Source organism: Manacus candei, unplaced genomic scaffold (assembly GCF_025592945.1).
Source record: "Manacus candei isolate 608988 ecotype Guabito, Panama unplaced genomic scaffold, ASM2559294v1 h1tg000003l, whole genome shotgun sequence".
Taxonomy (NCBI): domain Eukaryota; kingdom Metazoa; phylum Chordata; class Aves; order Passeriformes; family Pipridae; genus Manacus; species Manacus candei.
Window position 1 is genome coordinate 6,116,989 of NW_026138051.1, and position 18,561 is coordinate 6,135,549.

Sequence of the window (18,561 nt, forward strand, 5' to 3'; positions counted from 1 at the left end):
CATGCACTGAGCCTGACCACTAGCAAACCACAGATACTTGTGTCATATTTTTCCACTACAGAATTGCTCCTAGGAGCAGAAGACACAGCAGCGACAGCAGGTCTGAGATAAGAGGTTCACATCAGCGTCTCTACCTGTGCTGACCCGGGCCCAGTGAAACCTACCAATTACCACTTGGCCTAATGCCATTCTTCAAGTAACAGGCAAATCAAAGCCAACATAAAAGAAGGAGAAGATACACAAGTTCAACTGTTTGTGTCTGAAAGGTAAAAAGCAAAATAGAGCTGCAGGGAGAAAATGCCAGCTAAACACAAAATAGCACTGGCAAGTGAAAAGGTTTATTTCTGCAGGTGTAAGTTAATTCCTGTTCCTCCTTCCCCCTCCTACTGCTGCCCTCCCCATTAAGTTCCTGGGAGAAAAGCTTCAAGCACCTTTGGCATGAGCTAAGGATAGTAATGAAAGAGGAAGATCCCACTGGGCTCTCGCCTGCCCACTGTGTAGCACAGCAAGGAACAGAAATCAGTACTCAAACCAGCAAGGCACAAACTGACAGCACTGTTAATGTCCCAAAGTCACAGGGTGTCCAACCAGAGCAGCAGCGGAAGCCAAATCTGGCAACATCCCCCCTGTGACCAGTTCTGTGCAGACATGGCTAAAATTAAGGAGGAGTTGAAGGCAGATCTGAAAGACCTTCAGCTTCCCAGCTGGTTTTGATCCCAGAACACTGGCAGCTCCAGGAACACTTGGATCCACAGTCACAATTAAAGTATTAAAAGAAAAAGAGAAGAAGGCTTTAGGCAGAGGGAACAGGAACTGAAATGGGACTATCCCCACAAACCGGCTCTCCTCTAGGAGCAAATGCTGCCAGGCTAACACAGGAGCTTGGTTTGTTATGGCCAACAATATGTGGCAGAGCTGAATGTGCCTCACCTATCCCTGCAACTGCATGTACAAAAGCTGCAAAGAAATACAGGAGACGGGAGGAAGACAATCTCTTGTGCCCAGTTTTGTTTTTCCAGACCTTGTGAGCTGGCTCAGGACACACAGGACAATCTGGACTCCAACTTCCACATTTTTTGAGTTTTGGTCAGATCCTTACATAGAAACTGCCCAGGGAACAGTCTACTCGGAAAGGTAAAGTTTTCTCCTGTGGGCCCCCCCTTACACAGTTCTACTGGGCTTGTTAGCTTAGAGGGTACAAAGCCCCCACCAGACAGCCCCTACAAAAAGCCAGCACGCTCATGCTGAAGCCCTGAGGTGAACGAGGCCCAAGTCCAGGGCCTGTGACAGCCAAAGCAGCTCACCCTGGGCATTGCCTCCTGCAGCACTGCTGCCACAGCTGCCTCCTAAACTGTTGCTGCTGCAAGCAGTGGCCCATGAGGCCGGAAACTTAATACTGTAACAGGAGCTCAGGGCTCACAGGAGCTACTGAGACTTACTTTTAGTTATCCAGAGTCACTCAGCGAAGAAATGCCATCCATGCAGCTCTCAGTTCACAGCACAACCTCCTCTGCAGCCCAGAGGCAGCTGCAGCCCCTCACCCATGAAGTCAGGCACCCCCCAGCCCCCCACACCATGCGGGCCACAAGCTCCTCTGCCCAATTCCACGCTCTAGGAATGCAGCTCCAACCCATGCAGCCGCAAGCACCGCTCTCCCTCACCAGCCTGTGCTCACCGCAGAAAACCCGGGCTCAGGGCAATCCTTCCCTTCCATGCAAATAACCTGTCACGGCATCCTTCACTCCTCGGCCTTGAACAACCCACCAGCCCACGTGCCAGGCCTGAAACCCACTACAGCCGACTCCAGATTTACTCTGTATTCTGCTCACATCGCTGGGCAACCTGTGACTGGAAGCCTGAGGCTCCTCTGCAGCCACGTGCCCCACTTCCACTTCCCCCTTCCCTGGGCAGAGCGTCCTCCTCCCGGGCAGCTCTGGAGATGCGCCCGGGCCCCCTTCTCCCCGTCTGACAGCCACGGAGAAGGTGGATTCACACGAGAGGAGCCAGGGCAGACGATCTCATGTCATCACCCCTCCAGCCGCAGCGCTCCCTTCCCTGTCCCCTCGGGCTGGCAGGCACAGCCTGGCTCCGGCCCTCCCGACAGCCCGTCCTCCTCCTCCTCTTCCTCCCCGCTCCGAGGCGGTTCATGTCTGAGAGTGGCTCAGCTCATCTCCGGCCTCCAGGTTCTCTGTGCTGAACGGCATCCCGGACCGTGCCCAGGAGGACAACAAAAAGCAGGCTCCCCTCTCCCGCAGCCCCGGGCAGGTGGGGCAAAAGAGACACAAAGCCTTTAGGAGCGTCTGCCACCCACAGACACCCAGGCTGTTCACTGCTGGCACGCACTGTGCCCACCTCGCAAACGGAGCCACGCGGGGAGAGGCAAAATCCAGCCGCTCGTCACCCCTTGGGGCTGCAGGTCCCGAAACAGCCCCGCTCTTCCCATCCCGGGCCCACCATCTCTTTCAGCTGCCGCTCACTTTGAAGCCATGGCTTCTGCTGCCTGAATTTCCTCAGCCTTCCACATTCAATACCTCACTGCATTTAAAGCACGGCTCGTTTCTGGCACCGGTGAAAACTGGATCTGAAAACTGCCTCGATGACCAAAACAAGGTGCCACTCGTGCCGAGCGCATCCCCCCTTCCCGGAGGAGGGGAGCCTGGAGCAGCCAGACATCACGCCGAAGCACTCCCTCGGCTGCCTGGTGTAAAAGTCTGGGACAAAGGGACAACCCAGCACAGGGACCGGCTCCAGTGTGGCATCAGGCACCACCAGGCACGCACAGGGAGAGACCACCCTTCCCTGAACGGATTTCGAGAAAAACTTGGCAGGTGCTGCTGAACGGGTCAATCGGATGCGCGTTGTCAATAACGAGTATTAAAAAAAAAAAATTAAAAAAATAAAAAAAGGAAAAGGCGGAGTTATTTATAGCCCAGAATTTCTCACTCCTCTGCAGAAGCGCAGCCCAGAGGCGGCATTGTTGGGAGACGGGGAACACACGCACCGCGGCCGCGTTCATGGCCGGTGCCGGTGCTGACACAACTTCAGCCCGGGCCGCGGCTCTGCGGCTCGGGGAGCCCTCCCCGCAGGACACCGGTCTCCGGCCACCGCCGGCCGCCCGGCAGCACAGGTGTCACTCACGGCAGCGGCACCGCGGAGACGCAGCGACAACCCCGGCACCGGCGCAGCCCGGCCCTGCCCGCGGCATCCTCCACCCATCGCCGGCACAGACGGGGCGCCGCAGCCGCGGCCACGGGCACCGCGCTCCGCCGGCGGCCGCAGGGCCCGGCCGGGGTTATCGGGAGCCGCGGTGGGTCACTGCAGCCCGGCCGGGTTACCGGGAGCCCCGGTCGGTCATTGCAGCCCGGTCGGGTTACCGGGAGCCGCGGTGGGTCAGTGCAGCCTGGCCGGGTTCCCCGGAGCGGCAGTGGGTCAGTGCAGCCCGGCCGGGTTACCTGGAGCTCGGTCGGTCATCGCCGCCCCGCCCGTCCCCCGCCGCCGCCGCCGCCGCCGAGCGCCCCCCGGGCGCGGCCCGTCCCCCCGCGCCGCCAATCGCCGCGCGCCCGCCCGCCCCGCGCGTCGCGGGGCCGCCGCAGCCGCGCCGGCGCAGCCAATGGGCGAGGCGGGCGGCGGGTGACGACACACGGGCCGGGGCTGGGGCTGGGGGCAAATCTTGTGTTTCAAGGCAGCCGCGCAGGGAAAGCGCGGCGCGGGGGGGTGGCCGCCCGCCAAGCCCCTTCCCCAGGAGCCCCCTCGGGGGTGCGCGGGCACCTCGGAGGCGTGACTGGCACCGGCCGGTGCCGGAATGGGTCCTGCGAGGCGTCATAACGCTGCCTGGTCTTCGTCGGCTGGGAATAGGAAATGCACCGTGAAATTCGGGGCTCCCCCGGATGACGTTGCGTGTGACAGCTTGTGGGCTTCTCCAGTCCGCATCCAAACGTGGGAGAAACCCAGCAGGCAGCGACGCTGGAGCAACCAGCTCCGGCCACTCCTGCGACAAAGAGGGCACTTCCCTGCAAGGATCCCCAAACGCACCAGAAGGAAAATCTTATTCACGGTCTGTGTTTTCTTTTCTCCTTCATTCATTTCGAATTACGCTTCCCCAGGCAGAGCGTCGTCCCGTTCCTGCTCCTCCGAGTTCAGCTCCTCCATGAAAGGTCTCAAAACTAGAAACAGACCCTGCTTTGATGAGGATGACCTCACGTTTGCAGTATTTCCAGGAAAAAAAAAATCCACATAAGAACAGGACCGATTTTAGAAGCCCCGGGGCAGAGCCCGCGGACAGGCGGCAGTGCCGGGTCCGAGCTCGGGGCTGTGCCCGGTCCCGGGGCTGGCAGGACACTCTGCCAGCTGCTGTCCTGCCCGTCCGAGCGCAATGGAAAGGGCTGTGTTGTTACATACCAAAGTGGGCATCCCTTTGACCAAATTTTTTTTTGTTTGTTTGGTGTTTTTTCCTGATGGAGAGGCACAAGGTGTGTTTAACAACACATTATGCATCAGCCACGGGCAAGCAATGAAGACTGCCTTCTGTAGGCTGCTGCTGCCAAAGGCGAGGCAGGTCACACGTACCAAGAGGAGATAACAAACCCTCCCAGCCCCACCACACGGCATGTGATCTTCTCTGACCACGACTGGTCACACTGTTGCCCTAGAGCTCGTTCAAAGGACAGGTTCTCCAGAAGCAGGAGCTCACTGAGTCACCCAATCCACACTGACGTGACAAGCAGCCCCCACTGAATCACCACCATCCCTTCCTGCTGTACGCCGAGGTCTCACCAAGGTTTTCTTCCCCAGTATGAGTCAAATCTGTCACTTGGCTGGCTGGCTCTGCAGGATCACAGTCAAGCCATGGAGCAAGTTGTCAGTGCTATTTCCCTCCCCACAGAGAAATAACCCAGTGGACAGGTAACTCTCAGGATCCTCTAAGGTCAGCAGGAATCCTGCAGAGCTGCTGTCCTTTGACAGTGGAATAAAAGGCCTTCCACATTCTGCTGCAAGTAGTGTCCACCCTGGTGACAGCACACTGTAAATCCAAGAGCGATGTCCCTGCAAAGATTTTGGGGAATGTCCCTTGACTGCAGTGATTAAGGGAGTGCAGCTGACACTGTCAGGGTCCCCACAGTCTCACCCAGCCCTGCAAACCACACTGGCTGCTGCAAACTGCTGTTTAAAACAGCCCAGAGTTAGAAAGGACTGAGCAGGTGGGGGACCAGTGGTACCCAGCCACCTTCAGAGTGAAAATTATTCCTGATGGCTCAGAAACAGAAGGTGGGTCGTTTATCAGCCCCACATCCCTGCACACCACACACCATGGGAGATCTGTGTCCCATTCCAAAGGAGGGAAACAGCTCAAGAAAAGCTACAGAGAGAACACCAAGTCAGGCAATTACAGATGTTGGGATTGAACCTGTGGGTGAATCACTTCCATTCATTTTTAAAAGTCCAACTAAAAACTAGTTTTAGCATAAACTATTAGCAAAATTGCTCTTATAAGCATGATAAGAAAACTGCAGCCTAGTGCCTTGGCTCCTGTCTGACTTTTCCGAAGGCTGGGCGAGAGCACATGAAGGAAGAGTTTCAGTTTCCTTTGCCCTGTGAAAGAGCAGAAACTTGACTCTGTTACTGCATGTAGTGAAAAAGCAAGATCAGATCCCTTACTCACAGCCTTGTCCAAAGTTAGAACTCTCCTGAGAGCCAAAGAAACCTTGCAACTATTGACTCTGCATGTGGAGTTTTTCCTGAAAACCACAGAGGGTTTTTGATCCTCTGCATTTCAGCCTTCCTGGGTTCTCCAGCTACCTTTAAGATACTGGATGGGAGCCAACTGTTCCATACCTGATAGGAAGCTGATTTGGCATGCTTGTCCCATGCCATCCTGGGAAAGGAGACTAAGAGAGGAAGCAAAAGCAAAGGCCACAAAGCCGCAGAGCTCCCTTGCTCCTCATCCCAGCCATACATGAGGCTGACCCTGTGGGAGCTGGAGGGCTCCTCCACACACCATGAGCAGCTGAGTGTCCTGACAACAGGCACATTGCTCAAGCACATTGCTGGGAGGGGGAAAAACAGAGTGACTGCATGGTCAAGGCACCCACACAGTCCCGGGGTGCTGGGCTTGGCAGTGCAAGCTGGACTTGCTCCACGGGCTGGGCTGGGCCAGACCTGCAGAGCATGGCTGAGCCTGATCCAGCCCAGACATGGACATGGTGACAGTTTTTTCCCCATAGGGCATGGAAAAGCAGGCCAGTCCCTGCTAGACATCAGTCCCATGTGACTGTCACATGGGTGTCCAAGCAAGTTGGAAATACTTCAAGGCTCTGAATGCCCATGAGGTCCAAGCCTCTGAGGCCTGCAAGGCCTGCCCAAACCCTGTATGTTCAGGAGCCACCTGGTCTCTGAGCAGGGGTCTCATCCTGCAGAAGCAATCTCAGAAGCTGCCCTAATTTGAGCCCCAATGCCCAATGCTTTAGGAGTCTGAGAAGCAGGAGGAAGGACTTGGCTGCACCAGGTCCATCACAAGCTCCTTTCTTTTGTACTAAAATAGGCAGGGCTGGCTGTATCACAACCATCCATGCTGGAGTGTCTCTGTGTTGGGCTGTGCACAAGCTTCCCAGCCCCTCCTTGGGGCACTCCCAACCCTGAGTGGCCCAGGGGCAACTCCTCCCTGAAGATGCAACCCCATGGAAATTCAGGACCAGGTAGCCAACACAGCATAGCAAGGGAAAGAAATATTAGCTCTGAGCAGCAAATAGCCGTCTTGTAGCCTCCAAAAGATGCCTGAGGACTTCAGAAGCCAAATGCCAGGTAACCTCACCTCTTAGATCTCATCAGCTAGAACCTCCCAAACTGATGGCAGTGCTGCAGACTCACACTGCCTGACCAGCACCCTGCCCTGTGCCACAGGGGTGTGCAAGGCTAAATGTCTCAGCGAAGGACACCGAGCACTGGCATTTTTGTAAACCAAACATACACTTAGCTGGGATGGCCAGGGAGTTTGAAAAAAAAAAAAAAAGTCTTTCTTGAGCAAAAAGATGAATCCTTTCAAAGAGCTGCCTGATCCTGCTTTCAAAGGGAATGTGCTCAAGCAGAACAGGAATTCAGGAAAGCTCTGCATCTGCACATCTGCAGGATGCCTAGTGCTATGTAGGATGTAACTTTAATGGGCTATGCAGTTCCAGAGGTGGCTCACATACACCCCAGTGAAGGCATACGGTCATGGAGCAGACCCCTCTGCTTCAGCAGGGCAGGAAAGTGGACACAGTCTCCATCTGCACCAGAACTGGTTCTGCCACGTTTATCACACCTCACTGGCAAACATGACACAATCTGAGCAATACAGCGTGACTGCTGCTGGGGTATCAGGTTTTCATGGGAAGAGGATATCCCATTAAGTATCCCATTAATCTCCCACACTTAGTGGTAGCTGCCAGAGAGCTCATCCTACAACTCTGACAACTAACTCCCATCCCCACTAACAAAATTCCAACAAGTAGGAACCTACTGTGGCCCCTCACAGCTGGGCTATTGCAGTACCCTACAGTTCTCCCCTGTGCCAGGCTGCGAGTCACAGTCCCGCTCCTCACCAAGGCTGCACTACAAGGGGGGCTCTGGGGGCCCCTCCATCAGCCCTGCCAAGCCCAGGCAGCTCCAGGGGGCTCTGAAACGGCACCGCAGCAGGACTGGATTAGCTGTGCTGGGAGCTGATGTGGGGAGCGCTGGGGGGAAGGGACACGGAGGGAAGCCAAAAGCCAACAATTAAATCTGGGGGCCTGCTTGGCCCATGATGTCATGGCTTCCCAGCGCCCCGGCGATTGGCTGCGGGTGAGCATCTGCTGGGAGCTGGGGATGGTTATTTGCCTGAGGTTCAGACCTTTCCCAGCGGCTCTGAATCAGGCTGGTTGTCCTGACAACCTGGATAGTGGCAGCTCCTGATAACCACGTAATGAGGCTGTCACAAAAAGGAGCCCCTCCGTCAGAGAGGTTTAGGGATCATTAATGTTCCGAGGGAGCGTGAGAGAAGAAGAGGTAAGGGGACCATCTGGCGATGCTGGAGCACGTCAACAGCCTCCCTTGGAAAGAAGCTTCATTAGACAGGAACCACCTACCGACACGTAGCGATGGGAACAGGCAGGCTGCCTGCCAGCAGCGAGGGGGTCCCAACTGCTCAGCTGTGGGATCTGCTGTATGCTGAGATCCAGGCAAAGACAGAGCAAGGAGGACACACAAGTGCTGCCTGGGAACGATTTGAGTTGCTGAGCACGAGGCAGTAATGCAGCCTGGGACAAGTGACACGGTGAGGCTGGCACACAGAGGCCTTCCTACTGTGCTGCTGCTCTCACATGCTCCCTCTTAGAGGGTAAGGCACTGAAAGACTCTGTTCCTTAGTTTACCCTATTTGCAGGCAACTTCTTTGAATGGCTAGAATACCTTCCCACCACCATGCCTGTCCTTCTGCACGGGGCAGGGCACAGACTGGCAGCAACACAGCTCATTCAAAGAGAATTCATGCATGACTCTGCTGTCCTGAGCATCCTCTCAGCTCAGGTGCAAGACAGGACAGAGATGCCCCTTGTCCTTACTGGAGACTGAACCTGAGGGAATCACGCAAAGCACCAAACAGTGTCTTCCCCTGAGATCTACACATGCACTGTCTTCTCATCCCAGGAAACTCTTTGTCTTTCATCTTGTCTTTGTGAAACATTCACCCTGTACTCAAGAGAACCATGAGGTACCTCCCTCTGGCAGCAGTAAGAGTGGATTGGGGTGCTGCAGTCTGAAACCTTCATGGATGGCAATAATACCCCAGCTTGGAGAAGCTCAGTTGCCAGATTACTGATCCCCAGGACCAGGTCCCTGGAGAAGAATGCCCACGTTCACATTAAATAACACTTTTTAGAAACACTTCCCTGCAAAATTTTGCAGTCTGAATCTTTCCTAAGAGGAGACAGAAATTACCTCCATAGATAACTCCTTATGAATCCTACAGCAATGATTGACAGAATGCGTCTTTTATGTAATTTTCATCTGTTTTAAAAATATCTACTGTAAACACTTGCTTAAGTCAGTGTAAGACTTTATTAATGAAGTTTTCCTATTAAAAGCTGCTGTACTTTTAGCTTATATTTTTACCTCAAACCGTAATTTCCCTACTCAAAATTAGCGCTTCAACTGTGGATTTAACTGAGACGTAATAAGACTATTAACACATGTCAATTAAATACCAATCAACTACTAAAGACTGCATTTAATAGACACATTTCTTAATATACCACTGCTATACCTCATTAAAATGGTGTTGAATCTTCACAACTGTTGTAAACAATCAAGTGGGATATAATCCACCTCCACGAACTAGTAAAACTTAATTTAGTGCTGTCCTATTGGGGGAACTGTGTGATATAAAATTCAAAGCTGAGACAAAGATACAGTTGATTGCACGTAACAGAAATACTCTCAGAATTATAGTAGGCACTGGGTTCACAAACCCTGCCTCTCTCAGAAAGGACAGGAATGCCTGCAAGGAGATCCCCATACTGGAATAGGGTTTTGCAAGAGGGAAACAATATGAGCCAATACTGCTTAAACTTGCAATCCTACCCAAGCTGTAATTAATGATTCTTCTCCACGAGAAGTTGTACAGCCCAGCAGCATTGCTCCTCCAGTTTTGGCAGAGGGGAAACTGAGGCAAAGAGCTGCTCAGGCTGGGCAGCAGCTCAGTGGCAGCGGTGCAGTAACCTCCCAGTGGAATCGCCTCCCACGGATCCCCGGTGTCACTCCCAGGCCCCTTTTTTTTTTTTTTGGAAATTGCAATTTAAATCACCTTCCAGCAGGTGTAGCAGGACTAACAGCTTGAATGTATCAAGCCCTACCTTAACACAGCTTGTAAACAGAACACATCACAGCTTCCTGCAGAAACGGCAATGGGATCCAGAATTTTTCAGGAGAATCCCTGTAAAGTCCAATTCTGTCTAGTTTGCACTTAAACATCTCCCATCCTCCTTCTTGGGGAACATCTCATTTGACTGAACACAAGCAAAGACGACCCACATACCTGCTGGATTTTATCTGCTCAAGATGTTGAATCCAATCTGCTCTCAGGATTGAGAAAGCCAAGATTCACCCTATCTATCCAAACAGCACGGAACAGTTTCCAGTTCTTCCTGGCATCAGAGGTGCTGAGATTCTGAGATGCAGCACATTAGCCCAGACCCAGAGGAGTGTGGCCAAGCTGTCACGGCCCAGCACAAACACGAGAGTTACTGACCCGTGACCATGCACAACCCCCTGCACTACAATGTCTCAGCAGAGGTGAGAGATCAGTTCTCATGTAGGAACAGCTCCACATTATGCTTTAAGGGCACAATCTGACAGTAAAACCACCACAGCAAGATGGGCCAGTGCAGCAAATTTATCATCTCCAAAAATTGTCATTCAACACTGATTCTTCATTGGAACAGTCACACATCACCCTGCCCCTGTTTTCAACCTGCAAAATGCCTAGAGCTGAGTGAGACACATAAAAACCATTCTCCAATCTGTTTATATTTGTTTTAATATGAAATGCATTTGCCACCATACTAGATTTTTAGACAAGTTATTCTCCATTTTTTTCCCCAATTAATTGTGAGCAGGAATGACACCAATTCTTACCTGCTGGGAGACATCAAAACAGAGAGGCTCAAGAGGTGAAATGTCACCATTTTACAGGCTGTGTTCAGGCTTAGCCATGCTGTGGCAGTGTCTGGAGCTGGGGTTTTAATTTACATTCACCTCCATGTAATCATTAGGACTAATTACTGCAGCACTGAGGTGGAGTAAGTGTGAAGCAGCCCTGCCTGCACAGCCCTCAGCTCTTGACACCTGAGCTCAGCTCTGTGCTCAGAACACATGTGACAGCAGGAGACCTGCTGAGCTCCCACCTCGATGTACAGACTTGGAAGGTGTCAACCACTGGTGGTACCTGGTATTTTGGGGTTTCAGAAATGCTGAATATAGAGGCTAATACAGAGTCTGTGACTGTCCAGAGCATCTCAGCATCCCAGAACAAACCACATGGAGGTGATGTCCAAAGGGAAGGTATGAAAATGAACTGATTAAAGCCAATAAGGCTGTTAGAAGATGAAATGGCTTTAACACCTTTTACACTGGAACCACTATCAAATCTTTTTAATGCCTGTTTCTTGGTCAGACATGTCTGCAATAAAAAAAATCATCCTCTCTGGCTCTTTTCCACTCAATGCAGTTGTGCTTCAGGAGGAGAAAGGACTTAGGCAGGGATTCAGGCCTTTTTTTTGGCACTCCATCACCAGAAGATTTCACGTGGGGGATGATACTGGACTGAAGATACTGGAGTGTTGTTTGCTGTGGAAGAGAAGCAGTGTTGAGCAGTTGCCAGGAAAATTTTGCCATGTTTCATCTCCTGCTGCCTTCAGAGTACTCTGGGGAAAGCAGGAAAGTCTGATGCCACTGAAGTCCAGGATTTCCCTATGAGCCCTGAGACAGGCTCCATGGGAGCAGGAAGGGAGCCAACCTGTGAAGGGTGCAGCAGTGCACTACAAAACAGGATGGAGATACAGACTCACGCCCAGAAACAGATAAGCTGAAGAGGAAATATTCAGCTCCCTCTTGAAGATCCACTCTTCCCACAGCAAATGTTGTGAATCTGAGAATTAACTTCATACTGGATGAGTATGAACTCTGATTTCACAGCTATGGCAACTCCAGTGGTGTCACGGGTGAGTATGAACAAAGGTGCTATGGATGGAAAACACATGGCACTGCATGATGGCTTGGAGGGCTGGAGAACGCTGGGTTACTGGTGTGTTGCAATGCAAAGGTTCTATAGGCATCAGGATAACATCAGCCCAGAGGGTCTGGAGAAGAAAAAGGTCTTTATGTGGTTCCTATTCCACAAATGAAGACTTCATTGCCTGGAGAATATCTCATGACAGTTAGGGTTTATTGCCATGCCAGCTCAGGGCAGTGCCCTCCCAGCAGCTGGAAGACCAGAGACAAGGGCTGTCTGTGGTCTTACAGCACATACCAGCCTGCAAGACCAAAGCCTTACAATTAGAAAAAGCATGATAAAGACTGTGTGTCTTGACTTAGAGAACACCCTTCCCCAGCTTGCCGGGGTTGTGACCTGGAAAATTAAAATGCAAGAAACTCTCCGGCTGCTGACCAGGCAAAGTGGTTGATACTGTTTTAAACAATCAATGGCTCTCAGCTATAGCACAGAGGCACCAACTGCACTGGCTGAAGTGTCCCTCTTCCCTTTAGTTTGCCCAATGCCAGCTAAAGCAGCAGGACTGACTCTGTCTTGGTGATACAAACAACTTGCACCAGCTGAATATTCCTCTGAAACCCAATTCAGTGAGACACTTCAAACAAGGTCTCAGGAAGTTGGTCCAGAGGAAGAACTACTGTCTTTGCAAGACTGACCACATCATGATAGTAAATGGAGAATGTGCTAAACCCCAAACTTATATGTATTGAGAGGAGCTATTAGAGCCTAAAACACAACCTTGCCTCCAAGACAACCTCAACACACCTACTTCTTTAAAGGAGAATATCCCACTCCCCTCCTCATCACTGTCTGTGAACCCTCCAGCACCTTCCTTCCCTTTCTCCCCCGTAACTCTGCACACACTTGCAGCTCTTCACTGCAAAGCCAGTAAAGTGTGCCAGATCTGTTCATGCCAAGCACTGTTTCTACTGTTTGTCTCTAAACTCTTGGTTTTCTTTGGCCACAAAGAGAATTCCACAAGAAATAGTAAAGGCTGGTCACCTAGGTAAGCACGTGTGCAGGTACAAGAAGTTCGTTCCACAGATTTATCTTCCATGTCACTGAGAAAGTTAGTCTGCTCTGACACAGCATAGACAGGACCAACCATTAGTTTGAAGACAGAAGGCCACTATCCCAGAAATAATCTTTTAATCATGAATTCAGAGCTCAGAGGCAGTGCAGCATGAGTTTTCTGACAAAATAGAGAGAGGATGAGACCTGCTGGAGACCTTTTCAAATCACTTTCAGTGATCAGCTTCTTTAGAAAGCTCAAGGAAACATCAGTTTCTGCATGTATCCATAGGATGGGAGAACACTTAATTTATGGCAACTTTATGGAAGTTTTGTTCTCCATCCAGTACAGATCAAAAACAAATGTAAAAATGCATTTCAAGAATCATGAAGATGACCTTTTGAGTCAAGGATATAAAGCACAACAGTGCAGCCCTCACCACCAGCTGTGAAAGTCAGGTGTTCAGAGAATACAGTCAGGTTTATTAATCTGGTGCTTAAAGATGTCACCTAATCAAGAGCTGGGATCAGGAAGAAATCCCCAGCTGACATTAAAATGTTAAATACAGTGGACTGAATCCAATTATTATTTCTATTGGAATTGCTAATCTATGAGATGGGGCTGGAGAGTCTGATTTCCAAGATAAACACATGACAGCAGTGCCACTGGAGATGGGGCTGATTGAAGCTTCTGACCTGTTCCGTGCTGTTGTGCCCAGTCAGACTCCCACCCCGAGCCTGCCAACATGTGGGCAGCCAGGAAGCTCCCATGGGATCAGGGAATCCCTGTCACAGCAATGGTGTCTGGGTGTTCTCATGCATCACAAAGGCTACAAACGTGCATGGTTGCCCAACTGTTCTGCTAACCTCCATGTTCCATGAGATATTTCCTTCTTTTGGTACCCATAAAATCCAAGGGATTTATGATCCCTGGTAAACCCAGCATACAAACAGAGAAACCGTCTCCTTCTGTGAGCAAATTAATTTCTCTTGTAAAAGGACTCACATTAGGCCTTCAGGTCTTCAGCTAAGGTACCAAGACAGCCTTCCTTGTCATGGAAGTGCCTTTGCAGGTAGATGGTAAGTCTCCCTGCCAGTCTGAGCTGCTTCAATGCAAGGATATGTCATAAACCTTCCTCTCCCCCAAAAATCCTTCACTGAATGAGAGGAAAATGACTGGGGTGTGTTGACAGCTTTCAACTCCCTGAAATGACTTCATGAAGTTTTACAGGGACCCAGCCCAACCAAGAACAATCACCCTTAAAATAGAAATTAAAATTAAACACCTTTATTTTTTCATGGGAAAAAAGCACCATGTTCCGTTGGAGCATCCACTCCACCTCTGTGTCACTCTGACACTTCCAGTGACACTTCCATTGACTTCTGCCAATGGCCCATGGAGCCCACCAGGATGGGGTCACCACACTCAGTATCCACCTCCCAATATCCCTCCTCTGCTGTATGGAGCAGGGAATGGCTCCATACAAACAATCTTTACAATGAAAGGTCCCATCCCATATGGGGGCCACTGTCAGAGAGGAACAGAGCCAGAGGCTGGATTTGGTGGCATCCCACCTACTGTCCTGATGCCATTCACACTGGACTCCAACCTACAGGGTGCAGCCAAATATCACAGGTGATTCCCTGACATTACTCCAGTTTACATCAGTGTGAGTGAGACAGGGCTCCTGCCCCCACTTTTCCTGTGCTACCAGCACGGCTTTACTGTGCAGCTGCCAGTGTGAATGCCAACCCAGGCTGCCTCTGGCTTTCTGCAGGACCCAGACTCTCACGCTTCAGTGCATCCTTGCAGTTGAAACAAGATGTTTGCTCATACATATTTTTAATCCTGTTGCTACCCTGGCTCCTTCTCGTTAGCCTCCTTGCACAGCCGTTGGTTCCACACCAGGGAAACAGGCCAATTATCTTGAACAGCCCAGGGAGAGCCACTGCTCGAGGAGGTGCTGGGTGCTTATCCCAGCGGGAACAACTGCTCTCCCATGGTGAGGGGAGGAAATCCCAGAAGTTCAGAAAGTCTCAGCAAGGCAGGGATGGAAATGCCAGATGAATTCCTCATCATCAGAGGAAGAGAAAAACCATCCTGCTGGCACATATTGAGTGTTACCTGGCACACAGCCCTGCAGATGCAGGTAAGGAGCCATTTCTGGAGAGAGCAGCTCCTTGGGGCAGAGCTCTGGGACTGACGCGGGGCTGGCCAGCTCCAGGGCACACTCACTTTTTACAGGACAAAGTCACATATGGCCACTGACTCAAAGCTGGACAGTACAGACATTTGTTGCTGGGTGGGATGGCTCGCTCACCTATTGTCAGCATTTCAGCTCCCACTGACTTGGACTGAAGCTCCCAAGGGATCACCTTAGCCAAGCGCAGTCACCCTGAACACACCGTCTCCTTGGAGCTGACACCTGCAGGTCAAGCTACAGTCAAGGCTACCAGAAGACAGCCTGATCCCACTCTCCCTGTGCACAGGGCAGACACATCAAGCCTGGGCTGCAGTATGTGACACAGAAGAAGGTAAGTAAGACACAAGCAGTATGGCTTTCAGCTAAGCCAAAATCTCTCTGTTTACTTTTCTACACAGACATCATCAGAGAGACCCACCCCTGCTCCTTCAACTTGTCATCACACAAGACATGGGCTCTACCTCCCCTAAGAGATCTGATGTGTCATTTCAGGCTGAGGCATTTGGAGTCAAGCTCCTCCTATTCCCAAGGAGTTAAGTGACTGTACAGTCTTAGCTACACTTACACTGGTGTCTGCAGTGAGGGAAGGGGAGGCTGACTTGCCCTTTGGAGGTCCAGCCCCTTCTCCACCCTCCTCCCCCAAGCCCTGCACCAGCAAAATGGATTTTCACACTGAATCATGCACACAGCCTTGGGCAGCCCCACATGACTTTATGTGGCAGCCACGCTCCTTCTGAAACACTGCGTGGTCCAGAACAGATTGTCTGCACAGCAAGGTGAATCACAGCTGTGAGCAAAATCTCTGGCCGATTGCTATGGCAAAGAGACTGGCATTGCTTCATACTACTGCTGCCAATTATCTCCTGCTTGCACAACGAATCCCTTATCACCTTCCCTCACCAAAGCCGGGCAGAAGGAGCTTTGCAGACTTTGCTTTTGCCTCACTAATCATTGCTGGGTTGACAAGTCCCATGGACCGGGAACAGACTAATCTTCTCAGAAATAGAGCCCATACCTTGCCTTCATTGGCTGCTGAAAATGTGCCCTCAGATGACCTGTGATGCCATTTTTGTCTTCTAATGGAAGCTGAATGTCACTGCTCTCCCCATCAGGAACAAATGCCAGCAGACCGAAGCCCCAGTTCTGGCCACTACTCACACCAGACATCATCTGGACAGGTCTGTCCCAGGAGAGGCACCAGGCAGGCACGTGCCACCCCATCTGATTCCAGCATACCTGGTGCTGTGCAGGCCATCCTGTTGTCAAAAAACCCCAAATTTTGGCAGTGACATCACTGAACTAGCAGGGCTGCATCACTACATGTCCCTCCAGTGTCCTTGTACCCACCAGGCCTGGAAAGAGGAGCTGCTCCAAACAGAAATGGGGTGGAGGGTCTCACCAACCCCAGGCTATCTGCTTCCTGCAGCACTGACCACCTGCCCTAGAGTGTCTGAATTCAGCATGTGAATGCTGCCCTATCCTGCACTTTTGCTACACGTGCCCAGAAGTGATTGTGGCCCTTCAAAACCCTGAGACCATGTTGTGTATTCATGATGCCATCTGCTGGCACCTTCTCCCTTAATTAACCTTTCCAAAGCCACTTTGTGGGGTGTGGAGCTCTTCAGACCCAGAGCACACAGGAACCATTGGCTCCTGTCCCCTTCCCAGGGGAAAAAGTCTGTGCCTTCTCCAGTATCCCAAACTCTCTGTTCTCATCAGCTGCAGGAAATAAATCAGGTGGATTCATTACATAATCTGTAATAAACAAGAACTGTTTAAGTAAAATGAACATGTTTTCCTGGTAGGGAAAGGATAACAGTGAAGGAAATACTTGAGATCTCAAGAGATTCTTTGTGATGCTTCTGCTAACTGGAAAAGAAGACACCAATGCAAAAAATATCCATCCAACATATACACATACTGGCTTCTTCCTCGAAAGACTGCCTGGCCTCTGGAACCTCAGTTTCTCAGGACTGCAGCTGGAAAGAGAACCCCCAAGATTCAGCTACCCAGGTATCTTGCAGAGTGTACTTAGAGGCAGAAAGAATGGCTCTGCCATGAGTGATCTCAACAGGGAATCACCACACTTGCAGTGATAGGCACTGAGGGACAAAGACGGGTAATTTATCCAGTTTATTTGGGAAAGAGAAGCAAGGGGATCCCAAACATGCACACTATTCACAGAGGAATATTTAATTAAAGGGGCCCAAGTTAAAAGCATCTGCTGGACACCACTGCTTATTTTTCTCCCCCAAAATATCCAGGACACTTAGCAGAGCCTCCATACTACCCGAGCTGTGCCCACTGAAGGAGAGCCATGGAACACCTACCCTCATCAGGGCAATAATTACTCTCATGGGAGCTTTCTGAAAAAAGTCTGGCAAAATTAAAGAAGCTGGCAACAGTGGGAACATGCCAATCTAACTGACAAGTAATATGAAGGCTGCTGAGAGATGAAGAGCAAAGGATTGGAGCACAGAGGATAAAACACATCCAAAAGTGCAACAGAATCACACTAGGACGGATTAAGTCTCCTTAGTACAAGCTCTGGAAAGAGCAGAGACACTTCATCTCTGAGCCACACAGGCTTAGGATTTGTCTTCTTTCATGGCTGTCCTTGACAGGGAGCCAAACTCACCCTTTTACATTCACAATTAACGCCCTGCAGGGCAAGATCTTCTTACTGCCTTGTACAGACATACACATCAGCCTTCCCTGACATCACAGCACCCACTACCCCTTTCCCTTCCCTTTCCTTCCTTCCACTCCCTGTTCACTCACCCACTCCTGTTTGCTTTTTCACTTTCACACAGGAAAAATTCTTAGAATTGGAGCCAGAAAGATACTCGTTCTTCCAAGAGCCACTGCAAAGCAGAAGGCTTAGATCCTAAACTCTCCCAGGAAGGCAGCTGAGTTATGCACACACCTCATGATAAAAGTGATTAACCATCATTACCAGGTTGCTGTAGTGTCAGTTCTGGAGCTCGCTCTAAAAAGGACAATGTCTGATGGCACTGAGTTTAGCAAAAGAGATAGAAAAAAGAATTTAAAGTCCAGAAAATCCATCTTTCAGAGAGATGAAATGAGCTCATTGCCTGTAATTTAGTAATGAGAAGGTTAAAATGCACCTCACTCTCAGTCTGTATGTACCTGTGCAGTGAAAAATCCTGAGATTAGTGGATGCTTGAGCCTTTTTTAATTTTAAGCAAAAGCATGATGAAAAACACAAAAAAGACGAAGCTGGAGATAAGTAAGGGGAGCATTTTTAGACCAAAGAAATGCACCACTGAAATCATTTACTAAGTGAAGCAGTAGATTCTCTGACTTACAGTTTCTGCATCCCCACTGGATGTCTGTCTAAATGGCCTGCTCAAACCTAAGTACAAGGTATTGAGCTTGAAGTAGAAATCTTTGGATAAAAGATTTCAGATGGGAGGTCAGACTGTATGGTTAGAACTGTCCCATCCTCTTGTGAACAGGGCCACAATGGGAAAGCTGGAATCTGAGAACTGGCAGCCAAAGAACAATAGGACACAGTAGTAATAGTCTCCCATTACCTGGAATCAC

At 50.6% G+C, this 18,561-nt stretch overlaps 1 protein-coding gene across 4 annotated transcripts in view; it reads right to left on the reverse strand.

Annotated features, from left to right (window-relative positions):
* The window catches only part of PAK3 (p21 (RAC1) activated kinase 3), a 166,019-nt gene that overhangs the window by 54,809 nt on the left and 92,649 nt on the right, over window positions 1-18,561 (reverse strand). The window contains exon 1 of one of the 4 annotated variants that reach the window (XM_051787393.1): window positions 3,453-3,517. The exons of 1 other annotated variant lie outside the window; for it this stretch is intronic. The gene's annotated coding sequence lies outside the window, so the exon portion shown is untranslated. Of the gene's footprint in view, window positions 1-3,001; window positions 3,021-3,138; window positions 3,252-3,452; window positions 3,518-18,561 lie in introns of those variants that run through there. 2 more of the 4 variants (XM_051787403.1, XM_051787423.1) reach the window with 2 other exon arrangements.